The sequence below is a fragment of the Helianthus annuus genome, chromosome 16 (assembly GCF_002127325.2).
Source record: "Helianthus annuus cultivar XRQ/B chromosome 16, HanXRQr2.0-SUNRISE, whole genome shotgun sequence".
NCBI lineage: Eukaryota > Viridiplantae > Streptophyta > Magnoliopsida > Asterales > Asteraceae > Helianthus > Helianthus annuus.
This window is the reverse complement of record NC_035448.2, coordinates 71745127-71762376: the sequence shown is the minus strand read 5'-3', so window position 1 is coordinate 71762376 and position 17250 is coordinate 71745127.

The window sequence follows — 17250 nt, the reverse complement described above, 5'->3', positions numbered from 1 at the left end:
TGATGCTTGTTATTTTCAGTAAATATTTGAAAATGTTGAACTAATCAGTTTGTTTTGTCTGAAATCAACCAAGGTCAATAAATTGGACTTGGTAGATTAATTGAGTAATCAGGGTCATTAACTTGGACCTGAATACTTGAGTGGATTTCTAAAGCTGATTAATTTTGAGATTTATTGTTAAAATCAATAGATTGTAATGTTATTGGTTGAGTAACAAGTTGTAGATTCTATCATCTCCGTGGCTCAAAAGGTTAAAGCTTGTACCAGACAAAGATCCTAGATCCCAGCATACCGAGAGGGGGAGTCTGTGAAAGGGGGAGTCTAGAGTTCTGGATGAACAGTCAAAGGGGAGATTGTAGATAGAGCTAGGACAAGATCCTGAACCTGTGAAGAAAGAGTTGTTACAATGAGAAGACAGAGTTGGAGAGAAGACCAAGACTGAAGACTCGACGCCGAAGACTTCGTCAACATCCAAGGGGGAGTATGTTGGTGCACTAAATGTCTGTTTACTGCGTCTTATTCGAGTCTTAGGTCTAGATAGGTTAGATTGGAGCACGGAAATCAATTTAGGGTTTTAGTGTGTGATTCCGCTCCATATGACATTCATGTCATTTGAAGCGAAATCAGATAATATGTTAATTCCGCTCCTGATGTGCAATTAGGTGATTTCGCTCCTAGAGGTTCTAGGTGATTCCGCTCCAAAGTTAAAAGGTGATTCCGCTCGTAGTTGATCACATGGTGATTCCGCTCCTAACGTTTCGAGCGGAATCAGCAACACTATATAAACCTGATGTGTGATCACATTCAGTATGGGTTGGAGCGGTATTAGAGTCGAGGTGCTGCCGGATTTTTGTCAGAATTCTTGTAAACGACTCAGAAAGCGTTAATAGAAAAGGAAATTAAAAGGATAAAGCTGTGTGACTTCATTTACTTTGATTCCGCCTCTGTATATGAAGATGAACTGCCTTTTACTGACTGTTTAGGGTCATAACACGGTCCAACAGTCAAGGTATCTCAATTTACAATATTAAATAACATGTTATATAAACGATCTCTTGCATGTCCATATCTAAGGAGCATTAAGGATCCTGAAATTCGAGAAGTCCTAAAGGATTTTCATGAAGGAGATTGTGGAAACCACACTGGGGGCAGAGCATTATTCTCAAGGATCCTTAGGACAGGATACTATTGGCCTACTATGAAGAAGGATGTTGTGGATTATGCAAAGAAATGTGACGCTTGCCAGAGACATAGCAATATCCTTCATCAACCAGCAGAGCTCCTGCATCCTATATCCTCTTCTTGCCCATTCATGATTCCCAAAGCACCAGGAGGAAAAGTGTTTATGCTTGCCATGACTGATTACTTTTTCAAGTGGATAGAAGCTGAAGCCTTTGCTCAAGTCAGAGAAAAAGAAGTGATATCCTTTATTAAAAGAAATATTATTACCAGATTTGGTATTCCTTCTGAAATTGTTTGTGATAATGGATCCCAGTTTATTGGGAGTAGAACTACTAACTTTTGTGACAGCTGGGGGATTAAGATGATAACATCAACACCAGTCCACCCACAAGCTAATGGTCAAGCAGAATCATCAAACAAGATCATCATCAACAACTTGAAGAAGAAGCTTGGATCCAAGAAAAGAAAATGGGCAGAAGAGCTACCTTATATGCTATGGCTGATAGGACCACTCCCAAGAATGCTACTGGCCAGACTCCATTTTCTTTAGTGTTTGGAGCAGAATCAGTGATCCCTACAGAGATGGTGGTTCCTAATGCTGAAAACTTGGTTCAAGACTTGGATACCATAGAAGAACTCAGGGATTTGGCAAGGATAAGATTGGCTAGTTATCAACAAAGGATGGCTGGAGCTTATAACAAGAATGTTAGGATCAGAAAGTTTCAAGTTGGTGATATGGTATTAAGGAAAGCATTCCAAAATACCACAAATCCTGCTATTGGCAAGTTAGCACCAAAGTGGGAAGGCCCCTATCTTATTGAAGCTGAGGCAGGAAAGGGGGCATATCGATTATTAACAATGGAAGGTGATTTGCTACCAAGAGCTTGGAACGCTGTCCATTTGAAGCGATACTTCATGTAAGAAGGATCCAGGATCCTTGGCCATCTTCATATTTGGTATACATTAATGATCCTTAAAGGATATATGATCCTCAGTCTGCTAATGATCCGATTCTAATTTATTTAATCCTTTTAATTATTTTATTGCAAGGAGAAGGATCCAGGATCCTTTACCCCTTTTTTCACTAAGTTCTGAGTTTTGCAGAAGATTGATGCATCCTTGACAAAGGATCAAGTATCCACGGAAGTCTCCTAAATTTAATGGGCTTGTCCCCAGTTTTTTGGGTTAATCCCCAGTTTTGGGCTTGTCCCCAGTTTAAGGTATCTACTACATTCGCCAGTAGCGCACGATTATCCTGATGCAGTTAAAGGCAGTGGGACCGGTACCCGCTTTAGGGGCTGACAATTTCATTGTACTGGATGTATTCAGGATCCTAAGTATAATGGTAGACGTACCATACATCCGTTCCAAAGGTTTCTAACGTTTTCACGTTAGCCAAGGTTTTGGCATTTTCATGTCACTAAGTTTGGATAGTGTAGGATCGTATTCCGACCTGAATGAGTCGTTCGGAAGAGCTCTAATCCGTTTCAGAGGCGGAAACTAAGAAACGAATTGTAAACAGCTAGAAAATCACTATAATCCTCTTTTCATTCAATAAACAATTGTCTACAACGAGAGGAAATACCGGCAGCACCTCGGTATCAATTTACACAATCGTTACAAATGTCAACCGTTTGACAGCTATATATAGGCGATGCATGACCGTTTGAACATGCTCAAACGGTCAGCATTACACTCAAACGAAGTGCCTCAAACGGCCACACCTTCAAACGACCAAGACCCTTCAAACGGTCAACTCTCAAACGGAACCCTCTATTCAAACGGCCAGCATCTCTTCAAACGGCTAGGCTTCAAATTCTTGAATCCTGATGTCATCTTTGATCAAATCCACTCCAAGACTGAGACTCGACATCAGACGAAGACGACAGATGACTGCACCAACAGACTCCCCCTCAGATGTTGACGAGTCTGAAGTGTCGAGTCTTCACAATTTTTCAGTCTTGATCTGTCTCTGAGCTTCACTCTCAGTCTTTTCTAGCAGGTCTTCAGACTCCCCCTTGCGATATGCTGGCATTTCTTCAGATCATCAGCATCATCAGCTTTAGGATCGTAGTCTGGCTCTAACTGCTTTTTCAACTTTAGTCTTCAGACTCCCCCTATCAATCTGCTGGGATCGTAGTCTGGAATTCACAATAATCTGCACAATCTCTACCCAAGCATTAGTTTCATCAAAGATTATAGCTTTTCAACAATTCATAAACTATGTTGATAACCTACAATAATGATTTTGCATTCAAGATCAATTACTGTCTTTTTCAAACAAATTTAACAACATCACATACTCTCTTCCAAACCTGTTCTTCATGTTCAGCACTTAGAATTTTGAACATCAACTCTCCAACACCAGTTTGTCGAAAATCTTTTTGAATTTTTCAAACTTTTATGCTAAATCACACCAAAAATCTTTTTGAATTTTTGAATAGAAGTAAAAATAGAAACAAAATATTTACAGACACTATTTTTGTGAGTTCGTACAAGAGGATCATATCAGTTTTTGAGACATATCACCAACACCGTTAAGCTTGATTACATTTTAAGTTCTAAACAATTTACCTAGATTGTCAGTATGTTTGTCCTCTTAAATTTTCACACAGATTTCAACTGTTTCGAGATACGCAATTAATGTCTTAGATACTTAAACTTATCCGTGTGTCCCACTACTCGAATATATTCCCGTATCCAGATCCCAATATTCAGTCTTACAGGTGAGTATACCACAACTGATATCTGTAAAGGGGTTATATGCGAGGGTCGTGAGAGCTCAGGTCGATACTTCCATATACGCAGAGAGATGACGGCTTCGACTTTAGGTGGGTCCCCTTTAGAGGATCTTTTGTTACAACAGCAGCGACTATCAATTTTATTGTTTCATCAGCTTGCTGAGGGCGATGCTATGTTTCAAGCATTTTGCGAAAAGCATTATCCGGGGACTAGGTCAGTATTTCCATACAGCAGAAGTCCCGGGATAATACCCCAGATATCACTGAGTATAAAGACCTAGTATCTCAGAATATGGGACCTTTCAAACAAGATTTCAGGGGTTACCTATATATCCAAGCAGTTTTGTTAACCCACAGAATAAGCAAGTTTGATTTTAGGTTTATATCTCGTTACAGTTTACTAAATGTGCGAAAACCTACTGACACATCCACAGTAAGATTGTTTATCACATTTTTTACTATACATTTCTTTAGCGTGTCGTGATAGTCCACTGATGTACTATCATTTCCTCTTTTATGCAACAAAAACTCATTTTTCAGTTTTATCATGTTTTTGACTTTTTCAAATTTTCTGCTGTTTTTGGATTTTCTAAAAATTCTTACTCCCCCTAAAATTCAAATACATTTAATGAAAATTGAAAACAAACTGTACAGAACATGACAACTGATATCAAATCGCTTCAGTTCTCCATCTGTTTGGCTTAAACAATCAGAACTCCCCCTCACAACAAACTATTTTCCCATAATGATTTCAAAACACTTAAGTTTGTTTTAATCAGAATGGTTTTTTCGGAAAATAAGTTTTGTTGATTTTATCACTTGTAAAATTTATCAATAACAAGTTCGGGGTTATGGTTCATCATATTGTCTTACCAATCTTGTGAATGATAGTTAAATCAAGTTCAATTTAATGACCTTGATTCAACCACTTGTAAGATCAACCCGGTTCAAATTCTGAATCACTTATAACAATCACCAACATACAACTCAAACCTGTTTTTCAACCAATTACCATCAGTTGGTTTAATTCTCAAGGTGCCGATTCCTACTCCACGCTTACAAACCTAGGAGTTCCGGCAAGTCCTGCAATTTCTCAAACACAGATTTAGAAGGATGCCGATTCATGATCCACAATTACCAACTTGGGATCTCTGGCAAGTCAGGTTTTTATTCTTTGAAAAATATATCCACCCAAGCCTGACCTTCTTTGGGTGTAACAACATCTTTTTCAGCTTTTCTTTCAACAGACTTGTAAACACGTCCTTTGGAAGCATAAAAATCTTCGATACTTTTGGCCTTACCGTTGACCATTTGTCCAAAGATACGTTTCACATTGCCGTTGAAAGTCTTTTCAACATCAAATTTCTTCTTGTCAGAATAAAATTGATTTGAAATTTCAACTTTTCTAACTTTCTTCATAAAATTTTCAGCACACAACGGTGGAAAATTTTATCGTTCATGGTTGGAACTTTCCTTTCAATCTTTTTCTCAACACATGGCTCCTCTGATTTTATGGAATCAGATTCATCACCAGAACTATTACCTAAACCTTTCACAACCCATTTTTGATTTGTCATATTATCTTTCCTTTTTGAAGCACTCTTTGAACATTCTCCTTTCTCAAAAATTGAATTTTCAAAACCAGTAAACTTCCGGGTTGACAGTTCAGTCTTTTCAACCACTTTCTCTTTCATTTTACCAGAGACTTCCAGTTTTGGCTTGAATGTCTTTGGACAATCCTTCGCCACATGACCCACAATCTTGCACTGAAAACACGTTCTCTTCTCAATCTTCTTCGGAACTTCATTCTTCTTCAGTTCTTCTTGCTTCTTGGCAAGGAATTCCTGATTTGTCTGTCTTCTAAATGATTGTTCTTTTTCAGCTTCCGTCGTTTTTCCTGAAATAAACACAGTTTTTGGTTTATACATTTTTTCATTTTTATAGTTTTTCGGTGGAACAAAACCAAGACCTTTCTTTTTGAGATTACGATTATGGTTTGATTTCTTTTGGAAATTATAACCATAATTGTAACCCATTTTCTTGTTAATTCATTGTTGAACTCTTGAAGTGTATTGTTTAGGTTTTTCGGAAAGATTTAAATCTTTTATTTCAGAAATATTAATTTCTGTTATTTTGAAAACCTTTTGAATCATTTCAAATCTGATACTTCTTATTGGAAAACTCTCGTCAGAATATAATTTGTCAGAACCTTTCAAAGTATATGCCACTTTTACCGATTCATCATTCAAATTAGATTTCGAAAGTAAAAATGCTTTATTATAAACCCGTTTGTCCTTTTTTACTGTTGACTTTGACGTATCGGACTCAGACTTAGACTTGGATTTATACTCCATATTTGACTCTTCACTGTCATCTTTGTCTAACACCTGATCTACCACACTTTTTATCAACTTTGACTCATGATCAGTGTCTGATGATGTATACGTAACATCAATACTTTCTGGCAAGTTATCCGACGGCCCAGACTCCCATTGCAAATTGATTGCTTTATTGACTCTTTCAGAATTAGGATTTCGAGGCATAAATCCATATTCGACCGGGGGCGGACATCTATTATAGACCACACTTGATTTCTTACCAGAAGATTTCACTTTTCCTTCATCTTCAGTCACAGTTTTCTCTTCTTCAGACATTCTCATTTCTTCAAATGTCTTCAAATTCTCCACTACGAGATAAATCCTGTCAACAACAAAAGAAGAACATGAGTAACTGTTTAACAACTTTTTAACTTTCTCAGTCTCTATCTTCTGTGTTGCCAACTCCAATGCTAAATCAGCACATTTTTCGATATGAAAGTTAGCATCATCCAGCTGTCTAAGATATGCTACTTTCAAAGTATTCATCGCCATTGCTTGTTCACCACTCGAATCAGTATATTTGTTGATTTCTCTGTTCATTGTGTCATACGATTCTTTCAACTTGTGAATATTGTGCAACAACTAATTGTTTTGTTTGATTAACGAATCACAGTTCATGTACTTTTCAGAAACTTCAACTCGTTCTGCATCAATCTTCACTTCATATTCTGGAACTTCTTTGACATTTCTGCTTGGTTGCAAAAACTCAGCTCTTCTCATTTTCTCAGCTTTCGCTTCGGCCTTTAATCTCTCTTCCTCTTCTTCCTCTTCTCTGTTCTTTCTTCGTCTTTCTTCAGCAGCTTCCATGACATTTCTACATCTTTCTGCACATTTCAAATCATAAGCATTAGCAAAGAAAGCATGAGAAGTGTTTTTGGACATCTCTTTGGCCATGAGATCTTTATCCGGACAAAAATCATCCCAAGTAAAACCTTCAGCCAACTTCTCATCATCTTATTCAGCCAAACACACTTTGCTGTCTTTTGGAAGATACTTTTCCCAGGTAAACTTATCATATTTTCCCTAACTCACAACACATGCCCTTTTATCAACCACATCTCTCCCATTAGCTGTTTGTGCCTGTTGCTGTGCTGGTGGTGTGATTTGATGATAAATGGCCTTCTTGTGATAGTCGTTGTTTCCAAAAGGATTATGGGCTCCGGTTGCTTCACGGTTTTTGCACTCTCTCTTGAAATGCCCCTTCTCCCTGCAACGAAAACACGTAACTTTAGATTTATCAAAACCCAAAGCTGAAACGTTTGCATCACGAAAATCATCACGGCCTGTAATTTGTTTAAACTTTTCAGCACGTCTCATCACACTCGCCATACACCATTTGATATCCATCAATTCCATTTCCTCAGCATTGATTTGATCGTAATCCTCTTTCGTGAGCATTGGATTTCCGATCTTTCCTGCAACAAAGCAACTATAAGATTCTAAAATCATCCCTAACAAAGACATTTGATTTTTTGCAATTTCTTCAGTGTAGTCTTGATCATTTTCAAGGCTTAACACAATGTTACACTGAAGTTTTCTACCATTCTTTGTTACAGAAATGTTAGGATCGTATGATGAAAATCTTGTGCTGTTTGATCCTTGAGATGCCTTCTTCTCAGGAGAATCTTTAACACTGTAAGCAGTTTCGATCTTTGGAGAATACTTTGTAGAATCAATAGCACCACTCTTGTAGTACAAACTGATATCCTGCTCTCTATCATAGTTCTTCATCCTCGCAATCTTCCTCTGCTCCATCTCCTGAGCTTCCAGATGCTTGATAAAATCTCCCAGTGTCATCTTCTTATAATCTGTTTTGTTTGACCGCAGCATCATCAGAAATGTTCCCCATGTTTCATATGGTAGTGCATCTGCAAGTTTTTCAATCAATTCATCAGTATCTTTCTTAACACCAAGTTTCGTCATATTTCTCACCAAATTACAATATCTATCAATTATTTGCTTGGTGTTTTCATTTTTCAATCCTCGGAATAAGTCAAATTCTTTTTTCATGAGAGACATCTTATTCCTGAGCATATCCTCACTTCCAGTAAACTTTGCTTCCAACTCTGTCCAAATCGAATATGCAGTTCCATCATGTTGAAGCAATATCAAAATATCCTCTTTTATTGCTTGCTGAAGCAGACTCACCATCAATTTCTCATCTCGATATTTCTTTTTATCTGCAGTACTCATCTCTCTAAGTGTTAACGGAGTACCATTCACAACATCGTTCTTTGTGGGCTTAACGTACGGCTCTTCAGTGTGCTCCCACGCATCTAGATGATAAGCTTCTACCCAATTTCCAAAACGTTCAGACCACACATTATAGTCATCAATATCCATGAGTTTGGGTGGCTTCTGAGACGTCCCGGTTTCATTTTCAATCATTGCACTTTGAGTCACTGACATTGGTGTTGCAAAAGCGTTATAAAACTCAGAATCTATATTTAACACACTAAACAACTTTCAAACGGACAATAAAGTTTCAAATGGTACACTATTTCAAACGATCAGTTCGCTTTCAAACGGAACACACGTTTTCAAACGAAAGTTGATTCAAACGATGAACTTTTAAACGGAACAGTTTCAAACGGTAATGATCTGTTCAAACGACAGGATATTGTTCAAACGGACAACAACTTCAAACGATAGGACAACAGCTTCAAACGATAGAACAGCAGCTTCAAACGATGCTTCAAACGATAGGACGGTTTCAAACGATAGGAACTGTCTTCAAACGATCAGTTCAAACGATTGATCTAGTTTCAAACGACAGGTTTCATGACGTCAGCAAATTGTCGAACTTTTTCAAACGGACAGGCAATTTTTATCCAATTTTCTTCGATTTTCAGTCTGAAACACTCAAGGCTTTGTCAGTAAACAATTCCGAACACAGTGTGAAGTTTAGAGCTGATTTTGACCATGTAAAGTATCGGCTTTGAGAAAGAAGGTGTAGAAAATCAGATTTTCAGGCTGAAAATGGCAAGAACTCCTCGTCCTGAGCTCTGATACCAATTGTAGGATCGTATTCCGACCTGAATGAGTCGTTCGGAAGAGCTCTAATCCGTTTCAGAGGCGGAAACTAAGAAACGAACTTGTAAACAGCTAGAAAATCACTATAATCCTCTTTTCATTCAATAAACAATTGTCTACAACGAGAGGAAATACCGGCAGCACCTCGGTATCAATTTACACAATCGTTACAAATGTCAACCGTTTGATAGCTATATATAGGTGATGCATGACCGTTTGAACATGCTCAAACGGTCAGCATTACACTCAAACGAAGTGCCTCAAACGGCCACACCTTCAAACGACCAAGACCCTTCAAACGGTCAACTCTCAAACGGAACCCTTGTCACACCCCCAAAATCCACCTGCGGAGTACCACCGCGTGGGAGCGTGACTGACCAGGATCAAGCCATCAATCATATTGAACATAGCATAATATAAATAAAGTAATTCGTAAAACTCCATTCAATACAATTGACGTTTCAAAACAATCATAGTATCAGTAGCGGAAGCATAAGTAAATAACCCAAGTAAACCATAAGTTCAATTATTCGAAATGTTTAAACATAGCGTTCTTAACCCACTGCCCACAACGTCCCGCTCCTCCAGTGCAAGCTCCATAAGTACCTAAGGTCCTGCAAGGCATGCAGCAGATAATCAACAAACTAGTTGAGCGAGTTCACAGTTTATAGTTTAGTTTGGGTAATAGTGCGTTTGTTCAATTAAGTTTCGTATCGTATCAGTTCCATCGCGGCCTCACAGGCATGTGTGCGAAGATTATGTTCGTTAGTTCGCGACCGTAGTCTTTACCGACCAGGGTGTGTGCGAAGGCAATTGATCAGTTCGTTCGCGACCATAGTCTTTACCGACCAGGGTGTGTGCGAAGGCAGTTGAGTAGTTCGTAAGCATCAACAGTTTAATCGTTCGTTACAGTATCAAAGTATGCACAAGTAATCATCCAACCCATTCCCACCCTGGGAACCCATGCCTTGGCTGTGTGAACTCACCTTGGTTTGCTCGGTATGCTAAGTTATGCACTCACAAGTAATTAATCACGTCCTATTGTATACACGTATAGTAAATCAGTTCATGGTCGAAATGTTACGCATGCAATTAATTGTTCACATAGCAGTTAGTTTGCATATCGGCACAGCACGTAGTATGGCACGAATACGTTCATCACTAAGCATAGCATGTCAATTAAATCAACATATGTTCTATTGTTCCAGACATTATTCAAAACCCTAATATCTTTCGAATCAAATCATTATCTTTCGACATCAGTAATCATAATCATCAAAATGATCCTTCGGTCCGAAGGTTATGTTTCGAACTAACACTATCTTTCGACCCAAGTTATCTTTCGGTCAAACTAGGTTTCGGTCAATTAATGGTTCGGTCAAACTATCTGTCGGTCAAACTATCCTTCGGTCACTACTACTATGATTCGAAGGATAGGTATCTTTCGGTCCAACAGTGGTTCGATCAATAAGTATCCTTCGGCTAGTAACAGTTACGTTTATCCGATTAACCCTTAACACAATTTTCACAAATCTGCTAACATCAACAAGATCAAACAAGCATACTTCTCATGTTTATCAAGAACCCTAATCTGAATAACCAGATCATTCAAGCTACAAGATTATTCAAACCATCCGATTTACACATATGTTTTGATTACATAAACTTGTCCGATTACAATATCCAGCCGATTATTAATCTGGTTAACATACATATCCAATTCGTATACAAATCCGAGGAACATCCAAATTCTACCAATCATTCACAACCGAAAAACATGCAACCCTAATATCTTTCAAAACATACATACTATCCGATCACGATATGAACAATTTGGTTAACATATATCCGACTAGTATACGTATCCGATAAATCATACAATCCACATATTACAAGTAAATCGGTAAATCATATAATCACATACACCTTAAATACTAACCGGAATTGAGAGCAAAAAGGGAATTGTTCAGCAAATAATCTCCGGGTGTTTGTAATTGCCGTCACACACGAACTGAAAACTAGGGTTTTTCTTTGAAAATAACCATCAGTTTACATGCATCCTTATATATACGTATCACAGTAATGGGCCAAGCCCAACAGAACAACTGGGCCGAAACATATCGAAGGATATGTTTCGAGCGCGAAGGATATGTTTCGAGCGCGAAGGATATGTTTCGAGACTTCATATGTTTCGACATCCTTCGATTCATGCATCATGTTTCGTGGAACATCCTTCGTAGGTTGGGCCATGATTCACACTAACTAGCTAACATACAGTACAAGTTTCACAATATGGAACCCATTATACACAATCAAACAATTATGCACAATCAAGCAATCAAACATATATATATACTTTCATATCAATCAAATGTGAAATTAAGTAATTAGTCAAACACATGCTCTTGTAATACGTATGAAATCAATCTTAGAAATTCGAGTTGTCACATTATCCCCAACTTGAAAGAAATTTCGTCCCGAAATTTGGTACGCACTTACTGAGGTAGCTAGGCAAGTTACATAGTTCACCGGTTTTCCTGGGGTGTCACATCATCCCCCCGTTGATTTGGAATTTCGTCCCGAAATTCAGTAGTAGTAGCTTCAGCCTCAGAAGTGGATGCATTGGTTTCGAATAGCTGGGGGTACTTTTCTCTCATCTGGTCTTCGCGTTCCCATGTATACTCTGGGCCACGCTGGGAGTTCCAACGAACTCGCACAAGAGGGATTCTCTTGTGTTTGAGGACCTTAACATCCCGGTCCGTGATTTCAACTGGTTCCTCGACGAACTGCAACCGCTCGTCGATAGTGAGTTCCTTAAAAGGAACTATGAGGGTCTCATCTGACAGGCACTTCTTCAGATTCGACACGTGAAATACATTGTGAACTGCACCGAGTTCAGGAGGTAGGTTTAATCTGTAGGCTACCTTGCCAATCTTTTCTAAGATTTCGAACGGTCCGACGTACCGCGGATTCAGTTTGCCTCTTTTACCAAAACGAACCACACCCTTCCAGGGTGAAACTTTCAATAAAACCCGGTCCCCGACCTCAAATTCCAATGGCTTTCTACGCTTGTCCGCGTAGGCTTTCTGACGGTCGCGTGCTGCCGCCATGCGTTGCCGTATCTGTGCTATCTTTTCTGTGGCGTCCACAACAATCTCTGGACCCGTAATTTGACTATCCCCCACCTCTGCCCAACAGAGAGGTGACCGGCATTTACGTCCGTACAATGCCTCGAATGGAGCGGCTTGAATGCTGGTATGGTAACTGTTATTGTACGAGAACTCCACCAAAGGGAGGTGCTTTTCCCAGCCGTTGCCGAAATCGATAACACACGCTCGGAGCATGTCTTCTAGAGTTTGAATAGTTCGCTCAGACTGCCCATCCGTCTGAGGATGATATGCTGTGCTCATGTCTAATCGTGAGCCGAAGGATTTGTGCATCGCTTGCCAAAGCTCTGACGTGAATCGTGCATCGCGATCCGAAATAATAGAAGTGGGCACTCCGTGCCTCGAAACAACTTCTTTAAGGTAAACATCTGCTAGGGTGGAGAACTTATCCGTTTCCTTGATAGCCAAGAAGTGAGCAGACTTTGTGAGTCGATCAACGATTACCCAAATAGTGTCATTCCCACGCTGGGATCTAGGCAAGCCCGTAACGAAATCCATGGAAATTTCTTCCCATTTCCACTGCGGTATCTTGGGCTGCTGAAGTAGACCAGCTGGCTTCTGATATTCGACCTTGACCCTCGCACAGGTCAAACATTTTCCAACGTAAGTAGCGATGTGAGCCTTCATACTAGGCCACCAATAAGTAGTGCTGATGTCGTGGTACATTTTATCCGACCCTGGATGTACCGAATAGCGAGACTTGTGAGCTTCATCCATTACAAGTTCGCGTAACCCGCCATAAAGTGGGACCCAAATACGCCCCGTTACATAGTAAGCACCGTCTTCCTTTTGTTCCATGCGTTGCCTTGAGCCGCGTAAGGCTTCAGCTTTGACGTTTTCGGGTTTCAGTGCTTCTAACTGAGCAGCTCGTAACTGTGCAGGAAGACTGGACTGAATGGTAAGCTGTAGCGCTCGCACGCGCTTAGGTAGAGTGTCTTTCCGACTGAGGGCATCAGCCACAACATTGGCCTTGCCTGGATGATACTTGATGGCGCATTCGTAGTCGTTCAGAAGTTCAACCCATCTTCGTTGACGCATATTCAAATCCTTTTGCTTAAGGATATGCTCGAGACTCCTGTGATCGGTGTAAATCGTGCACCTGGTACCGTACAGGTAGTGTCGCCATATCTTAAGCGCGAAAACAACAGCTCCCAGCTCTAAATCGTGCGTCGTATAATTCCGTTCATGAACCTTGAGTTGCCGAGAGGCGTATGCGATAACTTTATCCCGTTGCATCAATACACAACCAAGCCCTTGTATTGATGCGTCACAATAAACCACGAAGTCATCCGTGCCCTCGGGCAGTGAGAGAATAGGCGCGCTGCAAAGCCTATCCTTTAAGTACTGAAAAGCGGTCTCTTGCGTATTACCCCATCTGTAAACGACACCTTTCTGTGTAAGCATAGTAAGTGGTTGCGCGATCTTTGAGAAGTCTTTAATAAATCGCCTGTAGTAACCTGCCAAACCCAAAAATTGGCGTATCTCTGTCGGTGTACGTGGTGCTGGCCAGTTTCTGATCGAATCAACCTTGGATGGATCGACATGAATCCCATCCTTGTTTACCACATGACCTAAGAAGTGGACTTCACGAAGCCAGAAGTCGCATTTTGAAAACTTTGCGTACAATTGCTCTTTTCGAAGAAGTTCCAAGATAAGGCGTAAGTGCTGCTCGTGCTCCTCCTGACTCTTGGAGTAGATCAAAATGTCGTCGATGAAGACGATAACAAACTTGTCGAGATAGGGTTTGCACACCCTGTTCATAAGATCCATGAAGACTGCTGGCGCGTTTGTAAGCCCGAATGGCATGACCAGAAACTCGTAGTGACCATAACGAGTTCTGAAAGCAGTTTTGGAGACGTCCTCATCCCGGACTCTCAGCTGATGATACCCTGACCTCAAATCGATCTTGGAATAGTAACACGACCCTTGCAACTGGTCGAATAAGTCATCTATGCGTGGAAGAGGATAACGGTTCTTCACCGTCACCTTGTTGAGTTCACGATAGTCGATGCACATCCTGAACGTACCGTCTTTCTTCTTCACAAATAACACTGGAGCTCCCCAAGGCGAAGAGCTTGGACGAATAAAGCCCTTTTCCAAGAGCTCTTGCAGCTGTTTCGACAGTTCTTCCAGTTCGGTTGGAGCTAAACGATATGGTGCGCGGGCTATTGGCGCTGCTCCAGGAGCCAATTCAATCTGAAACTCGACTTGACGATGAGGCGGTAAGCCTGGTAAATCTTCAGGAAACACCTGAGGGAAGTCGCGTACAACTGGGATATCCTCCAGCTTCTTTTCCTTTGCTGATGCATCAGTAACGAGGGCCAAAATGGCAGTATGCCCCTTTCGTAAACATTTCTGCGCCTTCAAGTAAGAGATGATGCCAACCACAGCACCACTCTTGTCGCCCTGAACTTCGAGAGGTTCTTGACTGGAGCGAGGAATACGAATAACCTTTTCCTTGCATAAGATCTCTGCGTGATGTTGAGATAACCAATCCATGCCGATGACGACGTCGAAGCTACCCAAGACTATGGGTATAAGATCAATCGTGAAAGTCTGACCCGCTAGAACAATGCTACAACCCTTGACTACATGAGCGGCTTCTACACTTTTACCATTCGCTAGTTCTACGACGTGTTTAGTGTCTAGAGGTGTTGGTGTACGTTTTAATAAGTTACTCATTTTCATGGACATATAACTTGTATCAGCACCCGAATCAAATAAGACAGTAACATAAATATCGTCGAGAAGAAACTTACCCATAACCACATTGGGATCATTCACTGCATCTCCTCGACCCAACACAAAAGCACGACCACGAGCTTCATTGCCGTTGTTGTTTCCCCCGTTGTTGTTGTTACCATTACCCTGATTGTTGTTATTCCCGTTGCCCTGGTTGTTGTTGTTATTGCGATTCTGGTTCAACTGGGGACAATCGCGTTTGTAGTGACCTTCAGCCCCACACTGGAAACACCCCCGGTTTCCACGCTGTGGCTGCTGCTGCTGATTCTGTGGAGCTGGCGGTGGAAGTTGCTGGTTCTGATTCACTGGTCGCGCGCTTCTACAATCTTTGGCCTCATGGCCCATCTTGTGGCATCTTTGACATTGACTCCTGCGACATCTTCCACTGTGGTGTTTGTTGCACCTGTTACACCACGGGTGATTTCCCTTATAACCACTATGTCCCTGACTGCCCGATGACTGCTGACTCGGACTCTGGTAATCGTTGGTGCGACGTTGCTGAGTTTGGGACTGAACAGACGCTGATCCCCTGCTGGAATCCCCGTCCCACTTTCTTTTATTCTCGCTGGGTGTGGCAGAAGTAGCAGCAGTGGGAGTGACTGAAGTAACAGCTGTAGCAGTAGCGCCGACACGCTTCGGCAGTTTATTCTGATCCACTGCCTGATCGGTGATGCGGTGAGCGAGACGCTGTATTTCCTGGATATTGTTGAGGTTAGCCGAGGTAACGTGGCTCTGTATTTCTGGCACCAAACCTTTAAGATACAACTCGATACGCTTGCAAGGAGGGTCCACCATAGTTGGACATAACACAGCCAACTCATTTGATCTCTTGGTGTAAGCTTCAATTTCCGAACCAACCATCTTCAGATTATACAACTCGTCCTCCAACTTGTGAATGTCTTCTCTAGTGCAGTATTCCCTCTTGATCAGTTCTTTGAATTCATTCCAGGGTGTGGCGTTAGCAGCTGCCAACCCTAAAATCTGCACTTGTGCGTTCCACCAAGTGAGCGCAATCCCTTCAAGTGTGCCAGTGGCGAATTTCACCCTGCGAGCCTCAGGGCATTCACACATCTCGAAAACTGACTCGAGCTTTTCAAACCAGTGGAGGAGTCCAACTGCTCCCTCCGTGCCACTGAACGAGCTAGGACGACAGTCCATGAAAGTCTTGAAGGTACACGCAGGTTGTTGCTGAGCGGGTTGACCTGCTTGGGCGGCTGCAACTGCCGCAGCAACGAGAGCCTCTAGCTGGGCTTGAGTCATGGTAATTCGTGCGGCCATTGATCTTCACATCAAAGGCAACATAAGTGAGAAAGGTTCGCGAATAGTGCGATGACAGAAGAGTGTAAGCACATAAGTATTCTCATGCAATGTCAAGTTGTGAGCAAGGTAATGTAAGCATACTACGAGCAAAGTTCTATGCAAATTCTAGCATGTAGGCAATAAACATAAACCTTATTACCTAGGAAGTTGAGTCTTGCACGTGGAGCGAAGCGTCGTTGTGGATCGTTGAGAGCACTGTTCTGGTTATAGTCTGGTTTTAATAAAAACGTTTTTCCCATATTAAAACCAAGTTCTCTATAACCAATGGCTCTGATACCAATCTGTCACACCCCCAAAATCCACCTGCGGAGTACCACCGCGTGGGAGCGTGACTGACCAGGATCAAGCCATCAATCATATTGAACATAGCATAATATAAATAAAGTAATTCGTAAAACTCCATTCAATACAATTGACGTTTCAAAACAATCATAGTATCAGTAGCGGAAGCATAAGTAAATAACCCAAGTAAACCATAAGTTCAATTATTCGAAATGTTTAAACATAGCGTTCTTAACCCACTGCCCACAACGTCCCGCTCCTCCAGTGCAAGCTCCATAAGTACCTAAGGTCCTGCAAGGCATGCAGCAGATAATCAACAAACTAGTTGAGCGAGTTCACAGTTTATAGTTTAGTTTGGGTAATAGTGCGTTTGTTCAATTAAGTTTCGTATCGTATCAGTTCCAT